The 19,036-nt window shown below is 44.4% G+C and overlaps 1 long non-coding RNA gene across 1 annotated transcript; it reads right to left on the bottom strand.

The window, feature by feature from the left end:
- Window positions 1-12,037: 12,037 nt before the first annotated feature.
- Window positions 12,038-17,219, bottom strand: LOC309536503. The gene is made up of 2 exons (XR_014221534.1): window positions 16,685-17,219; window positions 12,038-12,857 (listed from the first exon to the last, which is right to left on the bottom strand). It is a non-coding gene; the product is annotated as an uncharacterized lncRNA (long non-coding RNA).
- Between the last annotated feature and the right edge of the window lie 1,817 nt (window positions 17,220-19,036).

Here is a 19,036-nt window from a genome sequence, read left to right as displayed (position 1 = left end):
AGGCTTCCTCAACCTCGGCCCTCCAGATGTTTTTGGCCTACAACTCCCATGATCCCTAGCTAGCTGGACCAGTGCTCAGGGATGATGGGAATTGTAGTCTCAAAACATCTGGGGGGCTGAGGTTGAGGAAGCCTGGTGTAGATCTTTGGCTTGCCAGGTTTTTATCTGGAGGTTTTGTGCTGTATGTTGCAATAGTGGGTGATAAACCAGTGGGGTTAGTGATGAGTTTCTCCTCATGCAAATTTGACTGGACTTAACTGCCCAGGGGTCCTTTACCTTTAGCTTACCCATGGACTTGAATTGAAGGACAGGAAGCCAGGGAGCCTGGCTACTGGCAGTTGTTAATTGTTCATTGATTTATTTTACTGAATCCTTTCTAATTTGAAATAAATCAGTACAGAAATGTTTTTTTTTTTAAGTTAAAAGGCAATACTTTCCTTAAAAATAAGCTCAGTAATCGTACCGATCAGCAGGATCTGTCCTTCCAGTGAGCACTCAGGGCTGATTTCCTTAAGAATGGATTGGTTTGTTCTTCTTGCGGTCCATGGGACTCTCAAGAGTCTCCTCCAGCACCATAATTCAAAAGCATCAATTCTTTGGCGATCAGCCTTCTTTATGGTCCAGCTCTCACTTCCATACATTACTACTGGGAATACCATAGCTTTTACTATACGGACCTTTGTTAGCAGGGTGATGTCTCTACTTTTTAAGATGCTGTCTAGGTCACTTTGCTAGCATATTAATCCCCAAATATTTATAATTTTGTATGCAATGTTGCCTAATATACATATTTTGGGTAGCAATATCCCCTGTAATGCATTTTTGTATGTTATAGTCACAAATATATGCATTTTATGCACCTTTTAACCTAATTTGTTTTTGAACATGTTTTTTGTTGGAAAATTGCATTACAAAATTTGGAGAAGTCTGAATTTTGAAGGATAGGTGCATTTTTCATTCACTTATTGTTTAGGGGAGTATGAATTAGGTAGGTTTGCATGACAATGCCACTGGCATGAAATTGTTCCGCCATCTCTAGCATGGAGAAGTGGCTATGTGATTGATTTGGTCTGTACTGGCTGCATTGCTGCTCAGTCCACATCTGGCACTTTGAGGTGACATAAATGTTGCACACTAGAAACTAGATCCATTCATTCTGGCCTTGCTGAGGGGCTTTTAGGAGCATCTTCTGCCATGTCTGCCAAAAGAGTCCAGTGGAGGAAGGTTCTTTGGTGGTAGGTGTGAACGTGGAAGAAGAAGAGTTTGGATTTGATATCCCGCTTTATCACTACCCTAAGGAGTCTCAAAGCAGCTAACAATCACCTTTCTCCCCCCCCCCCCAACAAACCCTCTGTGAGGTGAGTGGGGCTGAGAGACTTGAGAGAAGTTTGACTGGCCCAAGGTCACCCAGCAGCTGCATGTGGAGGAGCGGAGATGCGAACCCGGTTCACCAGATTACAAGTCCACCGCTCTTAACCACTACACCACACTGGCTCTACACCTCATGGAGATGTTGCTTCTGGTCTGAACTCCTGGCTTGAAATCAAGTCTTCTTCTGCTGGGTCCCTTAGACAGACTTCTGCTGACCCACTTCAGAGTCATTTTCCATGACACCTCATTACCTATATTCTCAATTTTTGTGTGTGAGTAACTGCCTGAGTCACGCTCCTTAGATTAGGACAGGGTTGGGGAACCTTTAGCCCTTGGATGTTGTTGAACTCCCAACAGCCCCAGCCAGCATGGCCAATGGTTAGAGCTGATGGGAGCTGTAGTCCAACAACATTTGGAGGATAATTGCCTACCCCTTGGTTAGAATTATGGAGTGAGAAATAGCTTAAAAACTTTACTCCACTGGGGTCTACTTTCTCTTTAGCATCCCACCACAAGGGTCTACTAGTGGCCATATATTTTGCTAGATATATTCTTTTCTAGCTGTTCACTTCGAGATGAGCTGAACATTATTCTGTACAAAGCCGCTGCCAGAGCTCTCCCTATAATTCATCTGAAGGAGGTGAAACTCTTCCTGGTTGCATCAAGTACCGAAAGGACACGTAGCTACTAGGTGAGGAGAAATTGGGCGTGGCAGTTGTGAAACCATCATCCTGGACTCCCAAACTGGTTTGGCTGAGACCTATTCAGTGCTATTTGGCCCCTTTTCATCCCCCTGAGGGACGCGGGTGGCGCTGTGGGTTAAACCACAGAGCCTAGGACTTGCTGATCAGAAGGTCGGCGGTTTGAATCCCCGCGATGGGGTGAGCTCCCGTTGTTCGGTCCCTGCTCCTGCCAACCTAGCAGTTTGAAAGCACATCAAAGTGCAAGTAGATAAATAGGTACCACTCCGGCGGGAAAGTAAACGGCGTTTCAGTGTGCTGCTCTGGTTCGCCAAGAGTCAAGAGTTCGCTTAGTCAAGCTGTACGCCGGCTCCCTCAGCCAATAAAGCGAGATGATTGGGTCCCTTTACCTTTACCTTTACATCCCCCTGAAGACACTGGTGTGTGTCAGGCTTTCCCAGATTGGTTTCTTCCCGATGTTTTAGACTACAAAACTCACCAGCAGCACATGGCAGCATTGCCTGAGATAGACAGGAATTGTAGTCACTAACGTCTGAAGGCCACCATACTGGGGAAGGATCTTGCAGGTTCTACCAGCCTGAGAAAGGTGCCTGTACTCCCGAGAGGCTATTTTACAAAACCTTAGAAACCCCCTTTCTCCTTAAAAAATAACAACAACCTTCATCTTCATCATTCAAGTATCTCAGGAATTTTGTATATTTATTTCATATCTTAACTAATATTGTTAGAAATTGTGTGATGGTGTTTGCTTTTGTTTTAACAAGTGTGACTCTGTATTTAAGTTTGATTGATCATAAGCACTCTCAGCATTTCTTAAACGATATTAAACCTTCCCTTCAAAACTTCCTACAGACTTTCAGGCCCCTCCCTGCCATGTTTTCTTATTTTCTCCTGCTCTGGAGGGTAGGACTCAAACCAATGGCTTCAAGTTACAAGAACTAAACATTCGGAAATTTTTTTTTGACAGTAAGAGCTGTTTGGCCCTGGAACAGACTCCCACGAGAGGTGGTGGACTCCTTTCTTTGAGGTTTTTAAGCAGAGGTTGGATGGCCATCTGTCATGGATGCTTTAGCTGAGATTCCTGCATTGCAGAGGGTTGGACTAGATGACCCTAGGGGGCCCTTCTTACCCTATGAATCCATGTTACTATGATTCTGTGTTGTCTGTTAAAAAACATAGAATTAAAGGGAGAAATGCTGAAGGTTCAGAATTAAAGGATTGCCAGAGGGAATATTGCTTCTAGATCAGGAACACCTGAAACGATGAACAAAAGTGCTTTGTGGGCTTCTGCACAAAAGATATGTTATTTCTCACCACTGGAGGGAAAACCCTCTCTTCCCCAATGAAAAGAACAAGACCAGCACAATATATTTTTGCTGCTTGAGGCACCTCATCACCAACAATTCTACAAACAGAAACTAACTGGAGTGGTAGAGTCACAGAATCTTAAGAGTTGGAAATGGCCCAAGAGTCATCTAGCCCAACCCTGGAGCTGTGTGTGTCTCTGAATAGGGTCTCACAACTGCATGATTGTGGTTGCAGCTGTAGGCACGTCTGCAGTCTATGTGTCTGTATCAGTGAATTTCAGCCGGGGGCTGTGTGGTCAAAAGAAAAGGCATGTTAAGCGCAGAGGAAGTTTGTTATCCGATCATGGGAGGGATTTGCTGGTGTATTTATCTCTAATCCTCTCCCTTCTGATTCCTCTCCTGCTCCCACTTTCCGCTCTGTCAGCTGAACTTGTCCTTGCACTACAGCCGTTCTGTCTCCTCCAGAAGATGGCCCCCTCCCCACTTACAAAAGGGCTCTGGTAACTACGGCAACCAAAGTAAAGGTAAAGGTAAAGGGACCCTGACTGTTAGGTCCAGTCGCGAATGACTCTGGGTGCTCTGGTTGAGGTGCTCATCTCGCTTTACTGGCCGAGGGAGCTGGCGTTTGTCCGCATACAGCTTCCGGGTCATGTGGCCAGCATGACTAAGCCACTTCTGGCAAACCAGAGCAGCGCACGGAAACATCATTTACCTTCCCGCTGGAGCGGTACCTATTGATCTACTTGCACTGTGTGCTTTTGAATTGCTAGGTTGGCAGGAGCTGGAACCAAGCAACGGGAGCTTACCCCATCGGATTCAAACCGCCGACCTTCTGATCATCAAGCCCTAGGCTCTGTGGTTTAGACCACAGCGCCACCCACATCCCTTTACGGCAACCAAAGGGATACACTATTGATGAAGGGCATTAGGATGCTTCACTTTACCTCAGAGTTCTTGGCTTCTTAGGACACCACCAGACCTGGCAGAAAATGGAGCAGAAGGCTTTATTTCTTGTTGTTGCAGGCCTTCCTTCTCAGAAGTATTGCAATTTAGAAGGGCCTGAGGAGATCCATAAGGAAATTGCCAATTAATATTGGGCACAATCCCCTGGGAAGTTTTCCTGTACGAGCTTTGTTGAAATGGAAGTAGCTTCCCTTCTGATTCCAGTGGGCTTTGCACAGGAGAACCTCCCAATGTAGATGTGGATAGTGTCACGAGGGCTGTGTATGCAGTATATATTTAAAGCAAATGACTCCCCCCCAAATCTATCTATCTATCTATCTATCTATCTATCTATCTATCTATCTATCTATCTATCATCATCTATCTATCTATCTATCTATCTATCTATCTATCTATCATCTATCTATCATCTCCTGGGAGCTGTAGTTTGTTAAGGGCACAACCTTTTCCTTGTGCTTTAAATGTCTAGTGAATACGCAGCCCAGCTGGCCCGAGATGTAGATGTATCTGAATGGATTGGGGAGTTCCTTGAATCTGTTGTTATTGTAGGAGAGAGACAATAAAGCTGTTGTCTTGCTTCCTGTCTGGTATGTCATCTAAGCCAGGGATAAGAAACCTGTGGCCCTTCCGTCATTGGATGCCAACTCCCATCAGCACCTGCTAACAAGTCAAATGTTCAGAGATGGTGGGAGTTGGAGTTTAAGAACATATACAGTAGGCCACAGGTCCCCCATCCCTGTGGTAACCTTTCATGACAGCATCAGTCAATTCTTTTTGATTTCTCACTCTGCAAACATTTGACTGGCCATCTGAAGGGCTGTCCAATTTAAGTCCAGTCTAAAGAATTATAAGAAGGGAGAGCGGGGATCTTGAAATTGTCCATCAAAAGCACCTGGACAGCAGACAGCAGACAGGTCACACTTACCCACTATGGAAAATTATTTTTAAATAGCAGTAAATTTGAATCCATGCATGTAAATAATCATATGTGATTTTTATGCATATGTATCCTTTTTTGTCCTCTTTTTCATGTGACATGTAAGTAGGAATGGTGGAGGACGTCACAATAAACAAACATGGTTCCAAGCTCTTCAAAGGTAGCTTCAGCAACCTGGTCAGTTTCCATATGAACCCTAGCAATCTTGTACGATACCGACACCCCTCCCCCCCAGTTTGACAACATTAACAACCGTGTTTTTTGAGCCCAGAAAATCCCTAACAATATTTCCTTATAATTCCTCTGTTTGTTGTCATTGCTTTGGATATACCATTAGATAAGATGTGCTGAAATATGTATTCCACTGACTTCTGTTTTACTGTGGTGATGGTGGTAGCCATTGACATTCATTGTTATGTTTCTTCTCTTGTCTTTATACGATCTGAAGAGAAGCCAAGTTATTCTTCTCCTGTCTCCCTACCTATATGGCTCTCCATTAGATAATTGTGTGTTTGTGTGTACATTAAGGTAATAATGCTTAATGGTAGTAGCTTTTTAAATACATAAGCAAAAACAATTCTGAATGTCATACATATGTGATATAAAATGCTTACTTTAAATAAATGATTTATTGATCTCGTTTTCCTTCTTTGGTATGTGTTTTCATAATCTTATGTTTTGGGTTCCTGCAGTAGTGGCTAAAGTGAATTGTATTTTTTCCAAAGATAAGTAAATAAAGCAAGCTTAACATACCATTTTAGCAATTATGTCTGCATGTGTTGTGCCCTCCTTGGGTCTCTCTCCCATAATTCAAAATAGTGGTCATTTTTAAGAATACTTCTGCTCTCCCTGAATTTTGCAACTTGCCAACTTGTCTTCTGCATGAGTCCATTCACAGCTTTTCAAGGCAAAAGGGAAGGAAGGATGAGGGAGAATATTGGATTTATTGTTGTGCTTCAGTAGTTGTTTCCCATTGGGGATATTTTGAGCTGTGTCATTTACACAAAGACAATGAATTTAAATCTTTTCTTTCCCACTCTAATCAGGTGGCAGACCTGTAGTAAGAGGCAACCATGTCATTCATGCCATCCATTAGGTAAGAGGTGATAATGCCACAGTTAACAAAATTGGAAAGAAATGTGTTGTTTTTGCAAAATGCCTTACCAGGCTAAGATCACGCAAATTTAACAGAATGGAAACCATAACTGGACTGGGCTTGAGTATCAATAATGTGATGATAATGTGCTCAAAAGATTAACAGAGAACTTCACCCCAATGTCTAAGTGGCCGTTAAATCCACAGTTAATTGTACTCTGTCATGCACAAACTCTGTTAAGGTAGGCATAAAAGTTGTCCTCAACACCAATGAAAATGGAGAGGGGGAGGGAGAATAGTTATCAAGTCTAATAATTCCAACACTCTTGAAATCTCTGTTACAGATTGGACAATGTGATTAACTGCTTTTGACTTTACTCATAGTACATTTCTTACTCAATGGACTGTAGAGAAATGATCCTGACCTTTCCCCCCATGCTAAGCTCCCTGAGTCAAATATTTGTCTGGTCAGTCATGCCCTGAAGCTATTCTGCTTTACACCAGCAAGGAATCTTGTGTTCCTGGCTTCTCCAAAGAAACACCAACACCAGTGTAAGATATTTCACCCAGGAGTGCCAGTCGACTACCTTGGTTTTACAGAAGCTTTGTACTAGAACAGTCTTCTAGTCCTGAGGAGTAATGGCCAATAGCTGCTACGATGGTGAGCAGGAGGGGAAGTGACTGGTGGTGAGTTACAGAGCTTTTTGAGGCAGGGTGGTCCAGTCCAAATGTACTATTTGTAGACACATTTATGATCACACTGCTTGCATTCCCTCAAACTGGGTTTGTGCCACCTAAAGAAATGGTCTCTCTTCACTGCCCCTCCTTGCGCAGACATCTCTTAACATGTGCAGGAGCATAATCATGGTAACATTTGAAAAGGTCCAAATCTGATGACTTTTAGGAGGGTATTCTGTACTGAATGATCTGGTCATCTAAGGCCTATCCTGAGCTATATGTTATTCTTGCCATGTGGTGATGACAGGGCCATGAGGCAAGGTGAGGCAGTTGCCCCAGGACGCCAGGCTCTGGATTTCTGAGAGAGGCAGAAATCTGCCTCTTCTGCTGGTTAGCTGCTGGTGCCACCTCCTCGTCTGCTGTGTGCCCGCTGCAAGCCAATGTGCCCACTGCCGGGTGGTGGTGGGCAGACAGGCATGCAGCAGAAGGGGGGCAGTATTCTCTGTTTTGCCTCTAGCGGTAAAACATCTGGAGCCATCCCTGGGTGGAGACCAGCTTGTTGTGGTCTTCATGTGAAGTACCTCTCCACTGTAGCTTTATTTTATACATTGTTCTTCTGTTCTGACTAAAACACAGAGGTGCTCTATTCTAGAACAGGTCCACACACTCACAATCCTGTTGTCACTCCATCACCACCTCAAGATATTTACACTGCAACTTGCAGGCCAGGCCTAACAAGCAGCTGCTTAACATTTATTGGTTTTTAGTTATCATCTTATGGTGCTTTGGTTAATTTTATATCATTTTGTTGTATCTTTTTAAGTTTCCATGTTGAATTTGTAGAGAAGGAGTTTTGTTTTTTCAAAGCATATACAGGAAAATGCAGAAAAGACAGATGAAGTCACCATGGTTTGTGTCAGTTTTGTCCAACTTGTAAAAACCTCTCAACAGTATCACACGCCACATGAGGCGAAACAGCCCTCACAGGATAAGGAAAATGTATGATTTTGAAAACCCAGATGTTTCATTTGTAGGTTTCTGATTGATTCACTTATGTAAACATTCTGGTAAATGTGAAAAACATTTACAGAATGTGTAACACAAGTACAAATTCATTTTCATCTGCTCAGTCTGCCAAGAAGTCCCCTTGTGCAAGTTTCTCTGCCTGAATAACCAAATGTTTGTTATACTGAACAAGCATATAAATGGAAAAGATGGGTCATCTATTTTCCACGCTTAACAGGGGAGGCCAGAGTACAACCATGCACATGGAGGGTTCTGGGGTGTTTTGTGGAGGGGTGTGTGTGTGTGCTGTGGGGCCATGCCAGAAAACAAGTGTGGGTCTGGCCCAATGGCAAAGCAGACATCTCAGAAACTGCGCTGACATTACCTAATCTTGCAATATGATTGATCTGGCCTTGCTAGATTCTAGTAGGTTGACATATGACAGCTTGATGGTGTTGCTTCTTTAAAGGGCAAGGGCTTTGATGCTAAGGTGTGCCTGGGAAGACAAATGCTGAGGTGATGGCTGCAGTCACATGGTGACTGGTCAGCTTTATCCTGCCAGTTGTCTCGCTACTCGGTTTCGCACACACTCTTCACCTCCCCTTTCTTTCTTACAAAAGCTCATGCTAAACCCTGAAGCTTAGTTCCTGGAGCCCCTGGTTTGCTATTGTACATTAATCCTTTTGGATTTTTTTTTTTAATTCACTTTAGTGTTTCATTAGTTTTCATCCCCAATCCCCTGTGTATTATGTCCTTCCAGATTCAATTAAACTGGCAGGCTGTGCCCTGAGCCAGCAGGGCTAAAACGGGAGCGTGTATTAGTGCTGCTGGCAAAACAGGCGGCTTCTGGGCACGGAGGTCTTGTTGGGTTTCATCTAATGAGCCTTTAAGCTACAAGGCACATGGGTGGACCACGGGATTGGCCATCTGCAATTGTCCTGCTTGACCCTCAGAGCTCCGTTCAGTGACCCACTTGAGGGAGGAGTGGAGGGGGGGAGTTCTCTTTGAGCTTCAAATTGGAGTGATAGCAGTAATTGTAGGTCTGAATTCTAATGCTCTTTACAAGCGGTTCTGCCTGATATTCTCCCCTCCCCTCATATTCTTGTAGGTTTCAGCATAAGATTTCGTGTAAGAGGAACGTAGAATCACATTATTTCCAAGAGGCCACATTTGCACCATATATTTAGAGCATTACAATACCACTTTAAACAGCCATGGTTTACCCCAAAGAATTCTGGGAGCTGTAGTTTGTTATGGGTGCTAAGAGTTGTTATGGGACCCCTACTCCCCTATTCCCAGAGTTCCATGGAAGGGGGCTTGATTGTTGCACAAATCTGAGAATTGTAGCTCTGGGAGGGGTCTCCAAAAATGATCAGCAGCCTTAACAAACTACAGCGCCCATAATTCTCTGGGGGAAGCCAGGTCAGTTTGAAGTGTTATGTGTGAATGTGAGAGACCTGCCCTGCTTCAGTGGACATTAGCAACATTAAGGGTTCTCTTGAGTTTCTGTATATCTTTTTTGTCTTTTGCCAGAGAACTCTATGATGAAAGACAGTTATAAATCTGTAACTAATATTCTGAGGGAGTTAAACCTTTATAGGGTTTTTCTTGTTCTGTCAATCTGGGCAGCAAAACAAGCTAATTCACTTTTCCCTCTCAGCACAAGGGTGGTGTAGAGAACAAGCAGCTTCTGTCTCTCCTCTTGGGCTGATGGACTAAGCAGAGAACTTCTCTCCCATGTCTACTTGTGAGTCACACACTTAGGGAAAGGTTTGGCTTGTCACAACAGAGTCATGAGTAAGCATAGGTATGAATCTTCCTGGTGTCAGTTTAGAGTTTATGTAAGCCGAATAAAGGTCTAAACAACAGCAAAGCTGGACAAGTTGATCTATAAGGAAACACTCTAAATTCCACGATTGGGCCATACCTGTATCAAAAAGAAGTCACTCAAAATGTGGTGATGCATGGTGTACATCTGTCCTTGGCGCTGCCCTTGTAAAACTCAGCAAGGAGCAGGATGGGGACAAAACCAGAATTAGTTGGTTCCACCTACCACTGACCCTGGCTCCACCAGCCATTTGCTCTGGCAGCCCTTACTTTTCATTCCTCTAACTTCTGCCCTAATCAGTCCCATGAGCACCAGCCTCTACCAAGACGAAGAATTTAACAGATGTGGTATTAAGCAGCTTCCTGTATTCCTCATATTGTAAACCTGAACAGTGGCTGGCACACCATAACCTAAAATGTTTCCTGCATGTTATTCTGAGGGGGTTTAGAAATGTGGCAGGCTGACTTGGCAACCTCTACCTTGCTGAGGCTCTTATTCCCATACGTTTATTCCTGATCTCCATTTATCTGTGGGAGAACTAGAGGCTTCAGATGATTTATCTCTACACTTGATGAGACATGGCATCCTTCACATACGCCTATTGGTGAGCAAAAGCTGAACAAAGCCATGCAACTGTCTTTAGGGAGTGTGTGAAGGGTAGGTCTGAAAACTGGCAGCAAAACACACAGAACAGGGCAAGTTCCATGCAGACAGTTGATCCAGGGAATGTAGTCATGCCTGGACATGAACAATCTGCAGTTTGAGGTTTGCCGCACCCTTTGAAGAAAAGATATTTCATATAGTCATCCATAGGCACCATATTGGTTTCTCTAACTCAGGGATAGCCAAGTTAGTGCTCTCTGGATGTTGTTGGACTACAACTCCCATAATCCCTGACCACTGGCCATGCTGGCTAGGGTTAATGGTATCTGGAGTCCAACACATCTGGAGGGTGCCATTTTGGCTTCCCCTGCTGTAATGACTCAACCAGATTACTTGCAAGTATTAGGGGTGCAGTTTCACTGCCAACTTGTGGTGAAGCATCAACTCACGTTACTCCCCGTAAATTTTCCACACAGCTAATAGAATCCAGCACTGGTGTCTGCAGCTTACATGGCTGATTTCCTGAGGTTACAGCATATCCTTTTTTTGTAGATCCATCTTATTCTCTCAGCTAAACCAGAAATGCAAAAGGCTATCAGATGTATGAAACCCTCCAGAGAAATTACCCAATTTCAGTAAAATGTTTGGCTTTCCCATTCCTCGAGGAACCTCCAGAGTGACGCCAGGGTATTTCTTGAGATAAAAAATTCAGTGCCGATTGCAAGCAAGACAACATCCCTATCACTAGCTCTGTTTTCTATGTGAGTGAGGAAGTTGATGAACACATTTCTTAACCTCCACCCTCAACCCCTCAAGAGACTGAGGTGAGACATTCTTTCCAGTGCCCTCTGGCTGACTTTCTCCCTTTGGGTGACATACACAATGTTCACATTGTGGTGTCAGGAAACGTGTTATGCAGTGTACTTGTTTTGCTCCATATGTGTGGTTTCAGTTCAGACGGCTTCCCCAGTCCCCTCACATGAGGAACCCAGGCCCATGGACCAAGATACTGCATGATGAGGAACATATGAAAGTAGCAGCGTCATATCCTGTTTGCGCCCAGCTTCATGTTCACTGTCACGGCAATGTCTGAGCAAAGCCACAAAAACCACAGAATAACCGTCAGAAGCTGGGCCTCAGTTCAGGTACGAGAAGGTCAGGAATCAAGTGGTTGTGATGACACAACCGTTGCCCTCTCAGTAACCTCAGGAAACATTTATGACACCAGTTCTCCTTTGGTGAAGCAAGGCAGGGGCTCTCCTCACTGCAGGTTAGCATGACTGCCCCTGCTTCCTTGACATTTCTGCTGCATGATGACAACGGAGTCAGTGGAGAAGGGTGGCTGTTGCTGACTGCAGCTGAACAATCAGAGCTGTGGTTTCACTCTTGTGGAAAGTGGCAATGATGTCACCACTTTCTGGTTTCTACATCAATATCTAGACTTACCTGATCAGAGTTCCTGGTCATGTGGCTGAACTGAGTCTCAGCACATCCACACTGTGCTATGTTAGTTTTTTTTAAAAGAAGTTTTCCCTTTAGATGAATAAAGTGTGTGGAACCATTCCAAGGTTTAGGTTTATCATTGATAGGGAGGTCATCTGAACCATCTTTATATTGATATAGGGATGCTTCCAGGACGCCAATCCTCATATATGTCTGCTGGCTGTGTGCATAGCTGTCTCCAACGTCTTACTTGTAAGCTTTCCAGGGTCATTGCTCTAGGAATGTGCAGGAACGCAGGTGGAACAAAGGGTCCCTATGTTCTTATTGCTGAGCCCAGGGCCAGCTCCAGGTGTGATAGGGCCCTGGACAATGTGTCCTTTTATGGCCTCTTTCCTCCATAGGTGGTCCTCCTCCTCCATTGCTGGGCCCTGTTGGGCTTTCTAGGTGGTGGTCAGTGATAAACAGTGCTCTGAGGAGCTCCAGGTAGCAGCATTTAGATTTCCCACAATGCCCCAAACAACTCTATGCCAGGGGTATTGTGGAAAATTGAAATAGTGACTTAACCCATCTACCTGGTGTGGTTTAGAGGACGGTGATAATGCTTTAAAGGTGGACTGAGGGCAGGTGTCAGTGATGGCCCCAATAACTGTCCATAACTGTCCACTACTGGGTGCTGGTAGTGGCCCTAGCTGAATCTGACCCTCAGTTACAAGATGAGAGCAGCACTGGAAGCAAGGAGTTCTTACTTCTTACCATCCTTATGGCAAATGTCAAAAGGCTTAGAGACATCACATGGCAGGTAGCCCTTTTATGTCATCCAGAACTCTGCAGCAGCTGAAATCCTATTGTTGGTAATGTTAGGCACCCACATATCCTATTTGACTTCAGGGAGCAACTTTCTGATATTGTATAATTCCAAACTGCAGCTGAAATGATATAACACATAAAACTGAATTTCACCAAATTTCAAAAAGTTTAAAGAAAAAGTAAGAAGTTGAAATGAGAGTTCCACTCCTAAAGCACACCCAGTACTTGCAGCATTTTTCAGATATATAGAGAAAACCCTGCTGTATTTTTTGGACGGTGGGGAAGTGGCAAGTACAGCTAGTTGCATAGGAAAGAGAAGTCCTTTCAGCCTCTCTGGTGGGCACCATTGCGGGCTGGCATTCCCCCATGCGCCAGGATCCGATGTGGGAAGTACTGTTTCTTAGGCAGCAAAGGAAGCCTCTGGGTCAAGCTTGCTGCCTGGGTAATTGGTCCCGCCCACTCACCTAATCAGCAAATTGTGAATGGGCATGGACCACCCACTTTTCACTAGATCTCCCACCCTTTATATATTGCTGTTGCTCTGCTTGAGCCACCGTATCCGAGACCAGGCTGGAATTTTCCTAGCTGGCAAATTGGCTCCAGCCCTCTGGGTTTCACCATCCTTCTAGCAAGTGTCACAACTTTGGTGGTTTAGGCAATGGATAGGCCTAGTCTTGGTCGGAGAGGAGGTTGTGATCTTTGCCTGGTCCCTCTGAAATGGGGTGTCGTGTTAAAGGGGTACTGGGGAAATTCTTTGGTCCAGATGCCCAGGCAGGAGTGAGGGGCTACGGCACCCCTCAGGTACAATCCAGTGGGGCTGTTACTCCTTGATGTAGGTCAGCAACTCCCTCATTTTTGGTTGATCCCAAAACACAAAGTCTTCCAACAGGTTGGCCGAAAGGGGTGGGGTCTACCCATTGCCTGTGCCAAACCTCTTACATATTCTGTCAATAAAGTTGGGGCCTGATTTCACCTAAATATTGGTTGTCATTTCTCTTATTCTTGGTATTGGGGAGGACCGAAGGGTAAGGAGAGATGCCTTGCTATGCAAAACACGAATCCTTGAAAGCCTGCTTCTGTGCAGTCATTAAAATAAAGGACCCCTCCTTTGCATCTGAGCTCTCCAATAATTATTTTGTAGTTGGCTATAAAAAAAATGAGAGCTTTTTGGTGACAGGGCCCCTGCCAGCTGCTCAAGCTGCTCACAAGCTTGCATTAGTCCCATTTTAGAAACCAATTAATAACAACAATAACAATACAAACAACAACAACAAAGAAACTGCTTCCCCCAAAGTGTGCTGCTTCTTGATTGGAAAGCACTTGTTTAGATGAAGCGAAAAGAGCAGCCCAGCTGAGCACCAGCCCTCAATTTCCTTTGGTACACCTACCTGCCTCGTGACTCTCCAGTGCTTCCAATCGCCAGGAATTTCAGGGACCTCAGCTGCTAGTATCAGGGAGGCGGAGGGGGAGGAGTGAGTCTGGTTTCATGAACAAGGGACGCTTTGTCCTGCAAGAGGCCCTTCCTGAGTGGTATGGCAGAACACGGTGCAGGATGCATTCCAAGAGGTTTTCACACAGACAGGTGTTTCAGGAAGATTCACAAAGGCACACCCGTTGTCAAAAATTATTTAACTGCCATCCTAGGAGCCCCTTGAATCAGTCCACATCTTAGAGTGAGCTCTGATCTTCATTACACAGTATAAGTTGTGATAGGGGAGAAATCTGATTCAGCTTGCATTTAAAGGCAAATCTACACAATTCACGTTTTCCAAAACAATATGGGAACAGAAACACAGCCATTCTTCGGAATTTGAACTTTCCAAATTTAGCAATGCAGTTCTCCAGCCAAAATGCATACACCAGTGTAAAGTGTCCCTAAAAATGTGTATTTTGAAAATAACACACAAAAATGCATCATAATAGGGAAGATTGCCTTGCAAAAATGTGTGCACTGGGCAAAATTACATACAAAAATTGTATATTAGGAGAAATTCAGACCAAATTTCTGATGAACTTTCATGAGGCCATTTAAATCATTTTTAAAAATCACAAACTGATGTGGAAATGCGGAGAACTGATCTTGACTGGGAAAAATGAGGAACTGAGAGAAACCAAAATGGACAAATTCATCCATGACTTGTACAAGTACACTGTATATTATGTTCCTACCGATCGCTACATTGCTTTCAGACAGTAAAGAGTTCCTGTCCCCTCAGATGTTATGTAGAAAGGAGAATTCCCAACAGCACACTTTGTCTCAGAGATGAGGTAAGCTGCCATAATCTCCCTTGCACAGAAATACTAAAGGCACTATTCCTAGTCAGCTTCCTGAAATCCACCCCCCTTAGCACCCCTGTCAAACTAGTGCTAACCAAACCAAGTCATGAACACGGAACAGGTGACTCCAAAACAACAAGCCAGGTAAAGGATCCAGGGTGGGGATATTCATGGTGAAAGCCTTGTGGGGAAATGGCGACCGCCAGACCCTTCTGCAAATGCAAGGTGGCATGATCCACAAGGGTAGCAGACCCCAGCATAGATCCTTATTCTCTCCCCCTCCTCTTCTTCCTGATGCATCTCTTCACTCACCCCTTTTCCCTGGTGGTGAGGGGAGTGCTATTTTGTGGTTTGCCTCAGATGCCAAAATGCCTTGGGCCAGCCCTGGGAACATGTAATCATGATGGAAATAGTGGAAGTGGATCACCGGGCCCAGAAGACCTCAACTCATGACTAAAACAGTAGTGAAATGGACAAACATGACAAGGTGAGGGGGAAGGGCATTGGCAAAGGGTTGGCTCCACCTAGGCTATACTCAGAGTAGGCCCATAGAAAGCAATGGTCCTATGTTAGTCATGTCCATTAATTTCAATGGGGCTATTGAAGAATTTGTGGGTGTGGCTACTCAACTCAGTAGGTGCTCAACTCACACACATCCAGAGAAGAACATAAATGTGTACTCATATATATATGAAAATATCCAATATACAAACACCTATACATGCACAACACATGTGCAAAGCGTGCACCTATATTTAGCCCAAAGTGTGGTTCATCTTTGCACACATCTGTAGATATGCAAGCAATAATTAAAAAGGTTATAAAAGCACACGTAGATGCACACACACACAAACCCAGGCATGCATACTAACATACAAAATAGGCATGTGTGCAATGCTCACAGAGATATCTTATGTGCACACACACGTATGGCCAAGTACAAAGGCAAACACACAAACATTTGTGGACGTGCAGACACAAACACATCACATGTATTCAAACCTGTAAATACGTACATGGATTGCAAAGCACAGATCTAGATTTCTACTGCAAATGCATGCTAAAAGTTTTGTACATACATGTGCAGAAGTGAACACACACAAACACATGAATGTTAAAACCTTCCATGCATATATAAAGCACAGACATGCACAAAACAAAAGAGAAAATAATAATTGCAAAGTCCATCTCTCTAAAGTCCTCTAAACTTTGGACATATGCAGGTATATATTGCACATAGCGCACCAGAATATATGTGTATGTATGAAACACATGCTAAAAGCATATATTCAGAAGGGCACACATGTGCAACACATACTTGGATTCACAAAAGTGCATCCCCACTATATACAATCATGTATATTTTGCATGCACAAAAGTGCACCCAAGTGCAAACACCTTATGAGGATCCAAAAGCATGCAGAATCATACAGAATATATGTGTGCATAACATTTCACTCGTCTGCTCTGATAAATACATGCATGTGTGCAGAAGTAATCTTGAAAATCCTGCACTGATCTTAAGTCTGCTACAAATGGGAAGGTTTCTTTTTAACCTCCCACAGCTGACACTTTTAATGCATGCATTTGGCAGCTCCAAAATGCCACTCTGTTGCAGATTCCATAGACTTTCATAATATAAATTAAACAAAATTGCAAGTATCCTCACCATGGACAACCGTGTCCATCTGGTACCTCTTCATTTGGGCACATCAGACAGACACACCTCGGTGGCACCATAAAAAGCCAGAGCTCGTGGATGCAGCAGGCATTGGTTTCCCCTTGCACTTGGAACCCAATTTTCCTGCAGCAAATTCACTTCTCCTTTCCCCTTGAATTCCCCGATCCTCCAGATGACGCACCTGCATTTAGCGAAGTGTCTGTTGTTTGCTCTTCCACATTGTCCCACCTCCGATGGACCGACAGCATTCCACTTGTGATTACGGCAGGCTGGGCTCAGCACCGACAAGAACCTCTCTCATTAGCTCACACCAGTTTCTGCAATTACCTGCTGAATTGTTTGCGAACTCGAATGTGGAAAGCAATTATATAACGACAGCATTTTCACTGGCACTGTAATTATAATTTCCAAGCTGGTGTTGTGCAATGCAAACTACAGACCCATCCATGCATCTTGTGCAGTGCTGGGAGGTTTCATGTGACGTGCAGTAAGATCTGATAATAAACAGAATACCATTTCGCTTTGCATGGGGCAGCTTCTAAACACGTGAGTTCCTGATAAACTAAGCAGCCATTTCCAAACAGGTGCAGTGGTTGTTCCTACGCCAGCCTCTGTGCAGGATGGGTGAGTAAAGACCTTGGATGTTGTGAGGGGCAAATAAAGTGGCCAGCTTTTGATTTCAGGAGGACATCTAATCCAACCCATGATGGGGCGGCCAGCTGCTGCTTAAACATTCCCAGCAAAGGAGAACGCGCCACTGTGGGTGGCCTGTAACACTGTGAAAACAGTTCTTACCATTAGGAAGTTTCTCTTAACGTTTAGTTGAAATCCGCTCCTGTGCAGTTTCCACTCGTTGGTTCCCCCACCCTAGGGGACAAAAGGAAACCAGAGTTGCTCCATCTTCTATATGACCTCTTGTCATGTGAGGCCACCATCAAGTCTCTTCTCCAGGCAGAGTGTATCCATTTCTCATGTAGGGTTGCCATGTTTCAAAAAGTGAAAATCCAGACAGAAAAGCTACACTGCCGTTATCGGTTGACGTACGTCTGGATTTGCCTGGACGTTTCTGCTTTCGGGTGCAGTAATCTGTGTGTGTCCAGTAACTTCCAGACGTTTGGCAACCCAGCCATAGAATGAACACCTCTCACAGGACTTGGCTTCCAAGTGCCTCTTTGTCCTGGTCACTCTTCTCTGCACAACTTCCCACTTGTCAATAGGCCTGAACAGGAAATATTAACCTGTATAGGGAACATGGGGTCATCCCCAGGGTTCTTGTATAAACCTCTGTGCAACCAGCAACTCTGCTTTACCAGGGTTCCTGAGTGGGTGGTGGTTTCTGCTCTTGTGAATGTGGATAAAGAGCAGTCTTTAGGCTTTCCCCTTTTAACATGGGAAGGTTGGGAATGTGCAAGTGGGGTGGGGGTTGCACAAGCAGACCCATGCCTCCTACGCAGGTTGACATCCCCTGTTCAGGTACAATGTCTAAGCAGGGCTTATTCCCATGATGTGGATTGCATTAGCCTTTTCAACAGCTGCACCACACTGCTGGCTCATGTTGAATTTGTGACCCACTACAATGCCTAGAACCTTTTTGCATGTCCTGCTGCTACGCCAGGTCTCCCCCCTTCTATACCTGGGCCTTGGATTTTTTGTACTGAAATGCTGAATTTCATTTTGTTGGTTTCAGCTCAATGTTCCACCACACCACAACTTCCTATATGGTGGGGAAGGAAGATGGCAATCCATATAGGAAGCTGCCTTATTCTGACTCAAGACCATTGGTCTAGATAGCTCAGTATTGTCCACACTGACTGGCAGCAGCTACCCAGGGTTTCAGACAGGGGACACTGCCCCAGCTGCAATCTTATGCATGCAAAGCGGGTGTTCCACCATGGAGCTGTGGTCCTTCCACCCACCTGGAAGATGCAGTTGGAAATGGAGTCCCCAAGGGTATACCCTGAAACCCACATGGTTGCTTGTACCAGCAATATTTATACCATTGAAGCAAGAAGAGCATCCCAGGAGCTCTTGCAATCTTACAGAGAGATGAAGCACCAATAAAGGTTGTACCCCTAAGCACCAGTTGTGGTTATCACCCCTTCAGACTGGTGTTTCTGCAGCAAGATCTAGACACAATAATAGTGCATTAGTGGTGGGTTTATTCTGCTTTATGCTTCTCCAATGCAACTGCATTACTGTTGTCTGGAGGGGCTGCAAAGCAGAAAAAAGTGGGACAAAAATAAAGCAGTCACATTTATTTATTTATTTATGAGATTAAAAAATATGTGAGATTTCAGCAAGAAGTTATAGGGTGTGCACTTACAGGAAATGAAGCAGTGT

The sequence above is a fragment of the Podarcis vaucheri genome, assembly GCF_965113315.1.
Source record: "Podarcis vaucheri genome assembly, chromosome: 7".
Classification (NCBI taxonomy): domain Eukaryota; kingdom Metazoa; phylum Chordata; class Lepidosauria; order Squamata; family Lacertidae; genus Podarcis; species Podarcis vaucheri.
The sequence above is the reverse complement of the archived record's forward strand: the minus strand, read 5'-3'. Positions and strand labels throughout refer to the sequence as shown.